Source organism: Schistocerca piceifrons, chromosome 3 (assembly GCF_021461385.2).
Source record: "Schistocerca piceifrons isolate TAMUIC-IGC-003096 chromosome 3, iqSchPice1.1, whole genome shotgun sequence".
NCBI classification, from domain to species: domain Eukaryota; kingdom Metazoa; phylum Arthropoda; class Insecta; order Orthoptera; family Acrididae; genus Schistocerca; species Schistocerca piceifrons.
In genome coordinates this window covers 471,602,342-471,617,140 of record NC_060140.1, presented here as the reverse complement: position 1 = coordinate 471,617,140, position 14,799 = coordinate 471,602,342, and the positions used below count along the sequence as shown (strand labels likewise).

Sequence of the window (14,799 nt, the reverse complement as noted above, 5' to 3'; positions counted from 1 at the left end):
TGACTAGGAGCACCATCAGTAATAATGACGATCTTCTCTGTCCCTGTTTGCAGCTGAAGAATTTTGCGCACTGCTAGCAAAGCATGTGCAGAGTCATGTTCTGTGTCATCACTTATAACTGCAACACTTGTGGTCTTGTTTTGAAAATATGTCACTCCTGTAAAAACTGAAACCTGGTCATTATGCCAATGATACCCTTGTAATTCTTGTGGAAGTATTACATACCAGTTCTCAGCAAAATCACAGTGAAGCACTAAACATAGTTCTTCAGTCTGTACACACCCTTTCACTTCTGCAATGTGTTGTTATTGCAACTTATTTAGATGCTGGTGTGTTACTGCTTTCACTGAACATTTACTAAGGTCATCAACGAAACTGTCAAAGGCAATGGTTTTCTTAATTTGTTTATTTTCCTCCCATGTCACACATGTAATTTCTGCTTCATTGTCCAGGCTAAGTGTCTAAAGAAAGTCCTCCCTTTCCAGGGCAGTCACTACATTCTTGAAACAAACAAGTCTCTTGCTTTACTTCACAGACTCTAATGACTTCACATGCCCAACCAAGGTGTCATATGACACATACTCCAGCAAGTTCTTCAAAGTTACCACACAAAGATCAAAATTCGCACAGTATACACATAAACAGACATATCTAGGTGGGTATGGAACCACCCACTTAGGTCGTAGTGCATAAAATTTTGACTTCCAATATGTGAAGTTGTATAGTTGCTCTTATAAATAGCAAAAGTTTTTTTGATACCGCGAGTCATGTATGTCTTCACTTTCACAACTTTTTCCACCTTCAACTATTAGAGTCATACTGACTTTTTTGTTTGCGCTCTGGTGTGAACAGTCCCATTTATCTTCCAGATAAAATGGCTGCACTATTTGAACTTTAGCTAATTCTACAGGATGACCATAATACGGATCTGGTCTTCCAAAGACTCCTTTCACAGACCTCACATTTCTTTATTTGTCTACCATGTACTTTGATACTGATGGAATTTGGTTCAAAACTGTTTTCTTTGAAAATGTCTCTGGAATAATAGTTCAAACTTGCACCTTTTCACTGTAGGATGCACAATATTCAACAGTTGAATTGATATTTGTGAAAAATTCCTGGCAAGAGGTGCAAGAGTGCTTTGGTTCATTTTCTTCTGAAGACGGAATTTCTACTATGAAGAGTGTGGTCAGTTTTGCTGTAGTGTATTCATCCATAGCTTTAGTAATTTCTCTACACTTTATTGATGAATAAGAGCTTAAGACTCGACTTCACTGACCATGGTTTCTCAACAGGACTAACACCTACCTCTGTAGTTGATTGATTCAGGATATTTAATTCTCCCTCTATTGATGCAAAATCTGCATCATCTGCACCATGGTAGGTTTCACCTTGTTCAGATACTGTCATTGTTGTTATACTGTCAAAACATTTAGAACACAAAAAGTCGTCACTAGAAACATCTTCACTTTGAAACAGTCTTCAAATGAGAATGCTGATTCTCAACCTGAAAGAAGTCTGTTTTTTGTTTGTCTTTTATATCACTATTTTATGGATATGCAAATAGTCAGCACACTTCACTCTCCTGTGGCCCCAGTAGCAAGACATTTCATACAGTCCTTTTCACAAAACAACTGCAACTGTGTCAACTGGCAAATCCTTCACAAAAACACAGAACTCGCTGGATGGTCTCAGATTTCTTAGACGCCTCTTCAGTAAACAAATTAGCACTGATCAATTACAATATAGAAACATGCAACGAATGACCACAACAAAGAAACTAACAAGAAACTACAACAAAGTTTAAGAAATATTTGCAGTACTGAAAGTGAAAAGAAGTAACTGCAACAAAGGAAGTAACTACAACAAAGAAAGTGATAAGAAGTAACTACAACAAAGAAAGTGATAAGAAGTAACCGCAACAAAAGAAATTGATAAGAAGTAACCGCAACAAAGACAATAGAAATAAACAATGTAACAAAGAAATTAGTACAAAACAACTTCAGTAAATACATACAATACTCTTGAAAGTTACAAAAAAATATTTTTTTAAAAATGAAATCTGTCCAACTTAAAAGTGGAAGCTCTCCTTTACAGAGAATATAGCACTACATGGTATTAATTGACAGAAAACAAAAAAATCTAACTTTTCTGGATTGGCATTGTTAAAAAAAATCTGTAAATTATCAAAAATTTCAAAATACAAGAACTTTGACAGATAAGTTCAAACTAAGGATACCAATGTTATCACAAAGCAATTATCTTTTAAATAAAAAAAACTCTAACAAAATATCTAGAACTATTACAGAGATACAGCATTTTAATAATTTTTCCTAAGTTCACATCGTCAAAATGGTGTTCGCAGTGTCATCTTTGGAGGCTTGTATTCAGGGCAGGAATTTTTTTTGGAGAAAACAAAATACCTGTTTCTTACTTACTCCTGAATTTGAACATATGCTAAATTCAATAACATCCGAGACTAAGAAGTGATACAGATTACCCGAGAATATGATGCATCATTGCAGTCTACGGGGCTGGTGAACTCTAACTGAAAGTGATTTGTATTGTCAGTAACAGTACAATATTTTTGTTAGTAGCTAGTTTTGTAATGGAAAAAATTAAAGGTATTCATATGATGCGGGCTATACACTGAAAGTAATAGCATATGCAGAAGAATATCTAAACAGACCAGCTGAGAAGCATTCCATCCCTCCACCACCAGAAAAACTGCTTGCAACTGGTGGGCTAGTAAAGAAGAACTGAAAAAAAAAGAGTAAGACTTAATGTGCAAATAAAGAACTGAATGCATAATGGCCAAAACTAGATTATGTACTGAAATGGATTCAAGGACATTGTCAAGACGGCATTGAAATTAATACAAAAATGATTCAAATACATGCCCTCAAGCTAGCTCTACAGTGGAGCTTAACAGACTAAGGGTGGAGTTGGTTGTGTTACAAGTTTGTGAAGCCTCATGGACTTGGCGTGTGAATCAAAATCAAAATACCTCACAAAATGCTACAAAAGTATGAAGAGAAAATGTCTTCCCATCACTTTATTATTCAACATCAAAAGAAAATCAATGTGGAACTAAGCGAAGTGGCGAATATGGACAAAACTCCTCCGCCGACATTTGATGTGCTGAGTAACAGAGCTCTTGCCATCAAAGGAGCTAAAACTGTAAATACAAAAACAAGGACATAAAAAAGTACTACACTGTTGTTCTTTCATGCTGTGCTGATGGCACTAAACTTAAGCCAATGATCATATTCAAGTGCAAAACAATGTCAAAACCTTCTGAAATACCGCCAAGTGATTGTGTTCACATACATGACAAGAGTTGGATGGACGAGACTGGTATGAAATTCTGGATTAACAGAGTATGGGAGAGAAAGAAAGGTGCTTTATTGAAGAAGAGATGTCTTCTTGTGCTAGATTACTTTAGTAGGCAGTCATTTCAAAAATTCTGTGAATGATGAATTGAGACAGGGCTGTTATTCCGGGAGGACTTTCTTCACAACTGTAAGCTCTTGATGTATCAATAAATAAACCATTTGAAGTGTATACGAGAGAGGTTTCGCACAAATGGACGATGGATAAAATCCAAAATGAATTCATACTAAAGGGAGCTTTCAAACGACCTACAGTCAAACGTGTGTCAGTGAATAAAACAGTCGTTGTCAATGGCAGTAAAGAAGAAGAAGTAGTAGTAGTAGTAGTAGTACAGATGACAATTTTCAGAGATTTTAAAGGTCAGTTCAAAAATATTTTTTAATTTCACTTTGCAGTCTAAAAAGTAGTAGTTTGTTTTTTCCTGCTTAAATATTACGGCGTGTCTCTACGGTGTATGCATTGACTCCTCCTTTGCTAAGGTCTTACAAAGGCCTTCACAGGCAGGCAACCCCCCTCTACCCCCAACCTCCTCAGAAAACCTAGTATGCAAACAGGTATCCCATGTCATATCTTCCCCCTCCCCCCCCCAATCCTCCCACCACCCCCAAGAGGTAACTACAAAGAAGCATCCCCCCACCCCTTATTTCTCATTATCACTCTGAACTGGAGGAACTGAACAATATCCTTTGTCAGAACTTGGATTCTCTCTCATCATGCCCAGAAATGAGGCACATTCTACCAAAGATCATTCCCACCCCTCCTAAAGTGGTGGGCCATCACCCACCCAACACCCTAGCCCATCCCTATGCCACTTCCAATCCCAACCCCTTGCCACAGGAATCTACCCACCCTATAGTTCTTACTCCAGTTCTGTAACAAGCTTATCCTACCCCATCAGTGGCTGGGCCACCTGTGAAAGCTGCCATGTCATATAGCAACTCTGTTGCAAACACTGCACTGCTTTTTATGCATGAATGCTGACCAGTTGCCCATCAGGATGACTAGTAACTGCCAAACTCTCACCAAGAACAACGTTGAACACCTGGTGACAGAAAATGCCAAGTTTCACTGGCTGCTTCACAACCTGGTCCATCTGGATTCTTTCTTCCAACATCTTCTCTGAACTACGCAGATAAGAGTTATTCTCACAACACATCCTTCCGTAATTGTTCTGGCCTCAGTCTCTGGTAATCCGTTGTCTCCTGAAAGTTTACCCTCTCTCCATCCTGTCACTGCCTCACAATTCATGTCCTCACATCATCTTCAGTGTGTGCCTCTTCCCACCAGCTGTGACAATCAGCGCATCACTTGCCTAGCTCATGTACCTAACTCCCCTACCCGCCGCATCAATATTTGGGAAACTTGGTTCCTCCCTCCAAGCCACTGGCCGACCCAACCCCCAATCCCTCTCCTCTCCCTGCCTCCCATCTCCCCCCCCCTCCCCCCCTCTATACGCACTCTGTGTGACACGAGCCCCACCACAACCTATTCCACCTGCTGAAATGCAGCATAAAATTTTATCCCTTACTCGTGTCGGGCTCTTCCCCTGTTTCTGATGGCCTCAGCTCATTTTAGAGACTATCATGGCATACACTTGTGTACTGATGGTCTGGAGGACTAAGGTATTGTTATGGGCTACATGGATAATCACATTAGTTGTTTCTTGCACTATCTCGTCAATGTCCTTTTCTTGAGATACTGTGACAGTGGCTTCAGAGGAGCTTGCCAATTGGGTTGTGTGTGGACCCCCTCAGTAGACCACCAGTGGGCCTCAAATTTGGTATCAATAAAATGGCTGTGTAAAGATATCATGCAAATCACTGGACATTTCACAGTATCAGAGATGAGAGTCTAGCCCTGCAGAGGGTTAAATCAATTGCAATAAATGTGACATAGGTACTGCTAAAGTGCAGTGGGGTTACTTTATTCTTTAGTCAAAGGCTAAAAAGCACAAGGTGCCACTGAATTAGTTGACCTCTACAGTTTGTATTCTCTCTCTCTCTCTCTCTCTCTCTCTCTCTCACACACACACACACACACACACACACACACACACACACAATAGTGGGCACTGAAACCACCCAGCAGGATAAACGGGATGGGTAACTGATGCAATAGTTCTCCCATCTCTTAAGTTGCAAACCATTGCCAAGGTAGATGGCTTTGCATTCAACTGGCCACAAACTCTAGTGTGGTGTTCAGCAGTAACTGTTCACTGAAAACTGACAGCTGCACCAATCTGAAAATACTTCCTGAAACCATCATTGCAATAGTTTGGTAGTTCTTAAAAATGTTGTAGTTTCTGTCTGCTGGCAGGTGATTTTCCAATAATCACAACTCCTCCTGTGGAATACATATAATGGAGAAGAGGGACATCAACTGTGAGTTCAGCTAGGTTGTGATAACAGTCTTAACAGTTCCATGGCAGTATCAGCATAAGAGAAAGTGTTGGGGGCAACAAAACATCAGAGGTGGTATGTTTATATCTCTGCTCCTTCTTCAGCTTCTTGTACAACTTGTGTAATAACCATGTCTACAGGTAATACATCTGTAGGAGTAGATTCAAGATCAAGTGCACCATTAATGCAAATTTTGTTTACATCTTTTCTTTTTCCTTCACTTCCTTTATTCTTTAGAAGATCTTAACTATTGTGGAGGCTTGCCTGGTTGAACAACCGGGTAAGAGGATGAGTGGATCATTATACATACCGATGCACTTGCTCCTTTCCTTCAATGATAATTATTTGTGTGTGGGATCAGTTAAAATCCAGGACGACAATGTTCTGCAGAGCATCCAGCTCTCCAGCAACTCCAGAGATGGAGGGCAACCACCTAAATCAGCTGAGGGGTACCCAATCATGCAGTATAGGTAGTGTTTAAGGGAGTTGGTAACTTCTTCCTCGAACGGTTTCATGATTTATAAAATAGTCATGACTTAACAGAGAACTGATACCATATCCACTGCATAAGCCGTTCATCTGGCCTTCATAGTTTGACAAGCTGTTAAAGGAGAGGTCTTTTATTCCCATATTCCCTTCTTCTAAAAATAAAATAAAAATTTGGGCAAACCTGTGTAAGATATTGTTCACAAGGGCAATGACTGTGAGGAGTTTTGCTACAATTTACACACACAGTTTCTGGAGTATAGTGGGATGATGTGTAATCGAGACAAAAATCAGAAGAACCGTATGGGTGGTGGAAAGCAATCTGAAGAGTTTGCCCACACACAGAGCACCCTCTCCTTCAGCATAACAATGCCAATCCATACACAAGTGCTGAGAAATCTGACACCTTGAGATTACTGTCATCAATCACCGTCCACACAGTCCTGACTCGGTACTATCCTATTTTCAACTGTTTCCAAAACTTAAATAACTTCGAGGTCTTCTCTTTGATAAGGATGAAGCAGCGCAAGCAAAGTTGAGGTTGCAGCTCATCAATAAAGGCAGTCATTCTGCAGTGACAGTGTCAACAAACTGGACTCTCATTAAGGGAAATGTATTTTTCACAATACTAACTTAAGTTGAGAAATAAATATGCAGACATGAAGAATAAAGATGTAGAACATTAACAACACTTATTTTATTTAAAAAGCGTTAAGAGTTTTCACATGAAAAACTTGAAGGCCTAACTTTTCAGTATGCCCTAATTTTTAACTAGGCATAGAATGTATACAAAACAGACAGGTCAGATCTCATAAGGAGGGAAGTGTTGATTACATTAAAAAATTTTAGTATTCCTATCAAGGTCAATTGTGGACTTTGTAGCTACAAACAGGCTTGACCCTACTGTCTCTGTCACTATAGTGACAAGGACTAGTGATCATGATGATTTTGTAGCAGTGGTTACTCAAGTTAATAAATGCACCGCGAATGCTTCGAGTTTTTATGCTGGAAATTGTGGATAAGCAATAGTTAGCATCCTCCTTAGGCAGTAAACAGATTAGTTGACAAGGGCTTAAATCACAAAAGGTCTGAGTTCTGGCCTGGGAAATGGTATTAAACGAACAAGTAGTTCGACAACAACATACAATACCCTGGTGAGTAAAATATTCATTCATTAATCAGATGTGTTCAAAAAAAGGTCACACTGTAGATTGAGGAGAAGAAACTGAAAAGTTATTTCACCATATTGTCTAATATATTGAGTGTGTATTAAATTGGTAGCTGAAGGTGACATGGATAAGGGAAGGGGAAATAAGGAAGTGTCCGATTCCAACCCTCTGCTTTGACCTATGATGTCACCAATATGACGGAAATGGCTATTTTAAGCATCTCCAATATGGCGTCTACGATATCACTACATACACATGCCAACAAACACGAAAATATGTATAAATAAAACTGTTGTTATTGAACTTAAAATAAACACGCGGTTACCGTTTGAAAGTGAACATAAATGCTTTTATTAACACCTACAGAATGAATGTAACACAAGGATAGGCAAAACACAACCATGTAATAGGAATTTGAATTTTAAAATTTTCCCGGCGAATTGACTGTTCAAACAAATTTCGGGCTTGCAGCCGGTCGTCGTTCAATATGTCGCACGATATTTCAACTGGGCACCTGCCAGTCATCTTCAGGTGAGCCGTCGCTGAAGATGACTGGCAGGTGCCCAGTTGAAATATCGTGCGACGTATTGAACAACGACCGGCTGCAAGCCCGAAATTTGTTTGAACATGTAATAGGAATGCTTTTATAGACATCAGTAGCAACTGCGGCAAAGATAAATATGTAGCAGAGGCATCGATTCTAAATTCCAACACCCCCACTAGAAGTGATGTCTCTCAGCACTTCACTTCATTCTCTGAGTCCAGATTCTTGTGTTAGTTACTGATGTCTGGTTCTTGGCAGTGGCTTTGTCATCATATCTGCAAGCATTGCATTTGTGGAAATTTGCTCCACTGTGATTTCTCCTCTATCTATCTTTACCCTGATGAAATGATGCCTGGTGTCAATGTGTTTAGTGCAACCTTTGTATCCACTTGTCTTTGACAGATCAGCTGCACCTTTGTTGTCACAAAACAATCTTATCGGGCCCTCTTTTGGGAAAAGGGATATCTCTCTTTGCAGACGTTGCAGCCAAAGTGCTTCCTGACATGCAGAAGTTAAAGCCATATATTCTGCTTCTGTCATCGAGAGAGCTACTGTTTGTTGTTTTTTACTATGCCATGATATTGCTGCACCTTGTGACAAATAAAAAACCAGTGGTTGATTTTCTGTCTCCTATGTCCCAGCACCCAGTCAGCATCAGTGTAACCTGTGATGTCATGACCTTCCTTGGAAAATTGTAGCTTGAAGTCTTTATTTCCCTTTATAGACCTTAGGATTCGCTTTATAGCTTGCCAGTTGGATATTCCAGGGTAATTATTAAACCGACTAGCAACTCCAATTGTGTACACTGGATCTGGTCTAGTACCTAGTTGTGCATACATTAAGCTACCTATGGCTTCTTTATATTGGACTTTATGGTATCTCTTTTTCTGTCTCTGTTTTTGGGCTCATTTCATGAGTTAATACTTGGTTATTGTCAAGCAGAGTGGATATTGGATTACTGTATTCCATTTATACTCCCGTAAAATCTGATTTATATAATGAGTCTGATCCAACCATAAAAGTCCAAGCTTATGATCTCGTCACTCAGATCCTTACACAACTGGATACTTCTCCAAGGTCCTTTAAGTTGTTCCTTTAGTGGTTCTTTAAATGCAATTTTCTGTTGCATATTGTTACAAAATATCAGCATGCCATCTACATAAATAACTACAATTAATATATCGATTCCTTGGTTTCTGTGATAAACACATGGATCAGCATTGGACCTGCTGAAATTTAGACTTAGTAGAACTTTGTCCAGTTTGATATTACAACATCGACTTCCCTGTTTAAGTCCGTACACCACTTTCTCGAGTCTTAATACCTTCATGTTTGACAGTTTTTGTCACATAGTCAACTGTGGGAATTTTAACATAAATTTCTTCTTTTAAATCACCTTGCAAAAAAGCTGTCACCACATCACAATGATCAATGTCCAAGTCATATTTATCAGCTAGACTAAAATATCTGAGTGAATTGTATCATATCACTGGTGAGTATGTTTCTCCATAGTCTAAACCTTTAACTTGTGAACATCCCTTAACTACAAGTCGAGCTTTATGGCCAATTATCTGTCCTTGTAAGTCTCATTTTATCTTAAAGGCCCACCTAGCATCAATCACTTTTCTGCCTTGAGGCAGGATAGCTTATTCCCAAATTTTATCTTCCGCATGCGACTTCAATTCTTCTTTTATTGCTTGAAACCATTTCTCTGAATCCTTGGATTGCAAAGCTTCTTCCAAAGTTAATGGCTCTGATTCTTGTGAATCCTCTTTAGTACAATAGGTTACATAATCATCCACCTGCTTTGGTATGGGTATTCTGAAAGATCTTCTGACAAGGGAACCTCCCCATCACACCCTCCTCAGATTTAGTTATAAGTTAGCACAGTAGATAGACCTTGAGAAACTGAACACAGATCAATCGAGAAAACAGGAAGAATTTGTGTGGAACTATGAAAAAAATAAGCAAAATATACGGACTGAGTAGTCCATGCGCAAGATAGGCAACATCAAGGATAGTCTGAGCTCAGGAGCACCGTGGTCCCGTGGTTAGCGTGAGCAGCTGCGGAACAAGAGGTCCTTAGTTCAAGTCTTCCCTCGAGTGAAAAATTTACTTCCTTTATTTTCGCAAAGTTATGATCTGTTCGTTCGTTCATTGGCATCTCTGTTCACTGTAATAAGTTTAGTGTGTGTGTTCTGCGACTGCACCGCAAAACCGTGCGATTAGTAGACGAAAGGACATGCCTCTCCAATGGGAACCGAAAACATTTGATCGCAAGGTCATAGGTCAACCGATTCCTCCCCAGGAAAATACGTCTGATATATTCTATACGACACTGGTGACGGCATGTGCATAACATGACAGGAATATGTTGTCGACCCACCTAACTTTTACAATTGGCAAATGGGTAAAAAGATTCTTCTACCTTGCCCGATTTAGGTTTTCTTGTGGATGTGATAATCACTCCCAAAAAAGTGATCGCATCGGACGGACGGCCAGATAATAATTGTCTGAAAATTTAAAAAACTTTTCACTCGAGGGAAGACTTTAACCAAGGACCTCTCGTTCCGCAGCTGCTCACGCTAACCACGGGACCACGGCGCTCCTGAGCTCACGCTCTCCTTGATGTTGCCTATCTTGTGCATGGACTGCTCAGTCGGTATATTTTGCTTATTTTTTCCATAGTTCCACACAACTACTTCCATTTTTCTAGATTGATCTGTGTTCAGTTTTTCAAGCCCTATCCACTGTGCCAACTTATAACTAAATCTGAGGGGGGTGCGATGGGGAGGTTCCCTAGTGAGCACTTGTTGAGGCAGTTCAGATTCTTCTATTTCGACAGCCTGTTTCTTCTGAAATGCTGTTATCTGATCTGTTGTCCCTTGAGCCACCTTTAATCATAATGTTCTCCTTATTTGTGAACAGAATAGATATCTGACAATCACCTGTTCCTGGCTTGTTATTACTCTTTTTAATTATTTCTTTTTTAAATATCACATCTCTGGATTTAATGATTCTTTGTTGAACCGGATGGAACAACCGATATGCCTTGTCTTCACAGTATCCGGCAAGTATGCACTGAACACATTTCTTGTCTCATTGGCGCCTAGTGGTTTTTTATATGTGTACAAATGCCTTACTGCTGAATAATCTTAGATGTCTGAGGTCATGTTCCTTTCCTGAGAAAGTTTCCTCTTGCGTTATGTTGTTCAAAGCTTTTGTTGGTTATCTTTTAATGAGATACACTGCGGTGGAGGCTGCTTCTCTCCAAAAATTCATAGGTAATTTCGCTTCAAATAACATATCTTGCCTTTTCCACGATTGTTCTATTGTACCTTTCTGCAACACCCTTTCATTCTGGAGTGTAGGGAACAGTAGTTAAATGTTCAACTACTCCTTCCCTTAAAAACTTCGTCAGTCTTTCATTTACATATCCTTTTCTATTATCAGTTCCCAAGATACAAAGCCTTTCACCTGTGATTCTCTACGAACTTTTTAAAATTGTGTATAATGTCAGGTACTTGGTATCTATTGCTGACAGATACAAAAAAATCTTTCTGGAGAAATCATCAATCAGAGTTAGAAAATATTTAGCTCCACCAATCGATGTGGTTTGCATGGGTCCACACAAATTTGAATGCACTAACTCCAAAATTCTTTTAGGTCTACAAGTGGAGTGTGGAAAGGAAAATCTAGTTTGCGTACCTTCTACGCATGTAACGCATGGAGTGTCGACGGCTCCTTTATATTTGATGCCATTAGCCAAACCGTTTCGTAATTTTTCCATCGCATCTGAGTGCAGGTGGCCTAATCTTCTGTGCCATAGATTCGCATCAACAATAGACATGGATGCATATTTTGTTTCTGCACTGCGATCACTGGGTTGGTCCAGCCTATACATTCTGTTGATTAACAATGCTGTAGCTATCAATTTCTTCTCTGTATCTCGAATGCGACAGCCTCTACTGTCAAAAATGGCCGAGTGACCCTGCTGCACTATTTTGCTTACGGAAAGTAAATTTGTACTCAGCTGAGAAACAAAGTACATCCGTCACATTAATATTTATTTTCTCTCAGCCTGCCACAGCTTTAATATGCGTGCAACCTGTCCCTTTAAGAGGTAAATTTTCATTGATGGCTACAACCACTTGTGAACTGGGAACTGACGCTACAAAATTTAAATCATATGGATGGTTTGACATGTGAGCTGATGCACCAGAAGCCACAAACCACTCTCTGTGTACAGCTTTAGTTGACAGTGGCATCATGAAGAATTTCTTGTAACTGGTTTCTTTAATCACTGATTTTTCGCTTGCCTTGTTTCTACTGCGACAATTTTTCGCTGTGTGTCCATACTTGTTGCAGATGTACCATCTCGGACCTTTGGGATTGTGGTGTGAGCTGATTCGCTTGTATTTTTTTATTCGCCTGGAGAGCCACATGATTAACATATGAGTAGCCACACGCTTCGTCCTTTACTTCCTGTAGCAATTTGTTTTTAATGGGATCACCCATTATTGGCATGTTCGAGTTCTCTAAACCTATTATTAGTTTGTACTCATTAGGCAGCCCAGCTAACAAGATACATCACTTGCCTTGCCTTTCACTTCGAAGTTAAGATCATTCAATTTATTTGATGTTGAAATTATTCTTGACACACATTCTTCCACAGACACACAGTTCTCTAATCGTGTCATTAAAAGCGTTCTCAACAAGCCTATTCTTCGATAAAGTCCTGAATCCTCGTAAGTTTTTTTTTAATTTATTCCACAATTCTTTTGCAGAAAACTTGCTCTGCAGATCCACATAAATATCGAGATCAACTGATAAGATTATTTTGGCCGTTGCGGTACAATATATTAACTTCATCTTTGATCTCACCCGTTATATACTGCCACAATTGTTCGTTCTGTAAATAATTTTTCATTGCAAATTGCCATGTATTGTAATTTTCTCTTCCTTTCAGTTTTTCAATTAACGGCAACGAATTAGCACTGACTAAACTCATATCGGCATTCTGTATGTGCGATGAAAAAAATGTTTTCATTCACTTGAAATAAACTGCTGGGTGACTGTGCCTGGGCAAAAACATCAAAACTGTACTCTGAACAGCTTTAATAGTTTATAGTTCTATTGCAACTAAACATACAAATTAGTTTGAAATGTTATAACAGCATAAAGAGAGTATAAACCTGAAAACAATAGCAACAGTAGTAATCTTCGTGCATCACAGTGCACATAACTGAATATGAATGAAAATTCGTGAATGAAATCTTAAAACATATTTAAACAAACTACAGAAAAAATGAGAAGCTTCAGATGTTTCTGTAATAATCATAAAAAGAAAAAACTCCGCCTAAGCCGGTCCCAAGCCCGGTTGTAAAAGGAGGAGGGGGAGGAGTAACACCTCGTAAAAAAACCTTGGTTCACCTGGCCCGGGTGATAGTACCTTGTGAGGGTCCCTTGCCAGGGATACGGCGAAGACCTCAACGGTAGTGAAGACGGAGATGAAGATCATCGGTACGGCGGAACTGGCGGAAGAGGCAAGCATTATCAACAAGATAAAGCATATTGAAAAGCCCAGACACGTCTGTGTGGCAACCACCGGTACTCTGGCCAGCGTCTGTTCACCATGTGAGGTGCGGCTGAACACCAAGCTCCAGGAACTAACAATCCCTGGTTCTAACTACCCAGCATTAGCTGGAACTTAATTACAAGCAGTATGATTCGTACAAGTAAAATTAATATTACCCCAGGTGGCCAATCCACTCGCCCTGTGGCGACAACCAAGCTATCGGATTCTGGGGAGCTTGGGCTCGTACGACAGAGAAAGTCGGAGTTCTCTAGTAAACGTCCACGAAAGTCCCATACATTTATTGGCACTTTTAACATTCAGACACTAATTCAGACAGGCAAACTTCATAATCTTACAACAGAACTCAACAAACAGAAAATTCAAATCCTTGCTCTCCAAGAGACCAGATTCACTGATTCAGAAACAATAGACTACAACAATTACCGTATCTTTAAAAGTAAAACAGACAAGAAAATTGGCAAAGGAGCTGCAATATTTGGCATGGCTTTTATTGTAAATAAGGACACCCTTGACTGTTATAGACATGAATCAAATCAGTAACAGACTAATGACCATGCGAATCAAGCACACCAACAAAATATATACATTTATTAATGTTCATGCACCTACCAACATTGCCAACAAAAAAGAACCGGAGAAGACAGAAAAATTTTGGGAAAAACTCGAAACTGAAATGTCCAAAATTCCAGAGGAGGATGTAAAAATTCTTCTAGGGGATTTCAACGCGCAAATTGGCAAAGAGAGGAAATATAAAAAAACAGTCGGTAATTACCCTGCACACAAATTCACAAACAAGAACGGCATGAGACTCATCGAGTTATGTCAGCAAAACAACCTAAAAATCGTGACAACATCACTTCGAAAAGACCCCAAGAAACAAAAAACATGGAGATCACCAAACCTTCAGCTTGGTGAATTTCAAATAGACCATGTTGCGATCTCCTATGACTTCCAGAAAGAAATACACGACGTTCAAGTCCGCAGAGGGGCAAATATAGATTCTGACCACTACCTTACCAGAGTTAAAATTAAATTCACTCCAAGAAGGAAACGCCAAAGGAAATCACCACTAATTCCCAAATTTGACTTGAAAAATATCAAGGAATCAGAAATTACAGAAGCATGGGATAAACAACCAACAAACAACTGGAAAGATTTCCGAACGAAAATTATACAGAAAGCAAGAGATTTGATTCCGTTAAAGAAAAT

At 39.3% G+C, this 14,799-nt stretch overlaps 1 protein-coding gene across 5 annotated transcripts in view; it reads right to left on the bottom strand.

Moving 5' to 3' along the window:
- The window catches only part of LOC124787697, a 142,325-nt gene that overhangs the window by 123,714 nt on the left and 3,812 nt on the right, over positions 1–14,799 (bottom strand). Inside the window, exon 2 of one of the 5 annotated variants that reach the window (XM_047254529.1) lies at positions 2,690–2,759. The exons of the other annotated variants lie outside the window; for them this stretch is intronic. The gene's annotated coding sequence lies outside the window, so the exon portion shown is untranslated. The remainder of the gene's footprint in view (positions 1–2,689; positions 2,760–14,799) is intronic. 5 annotated transcript variants of the gene reach the window in all.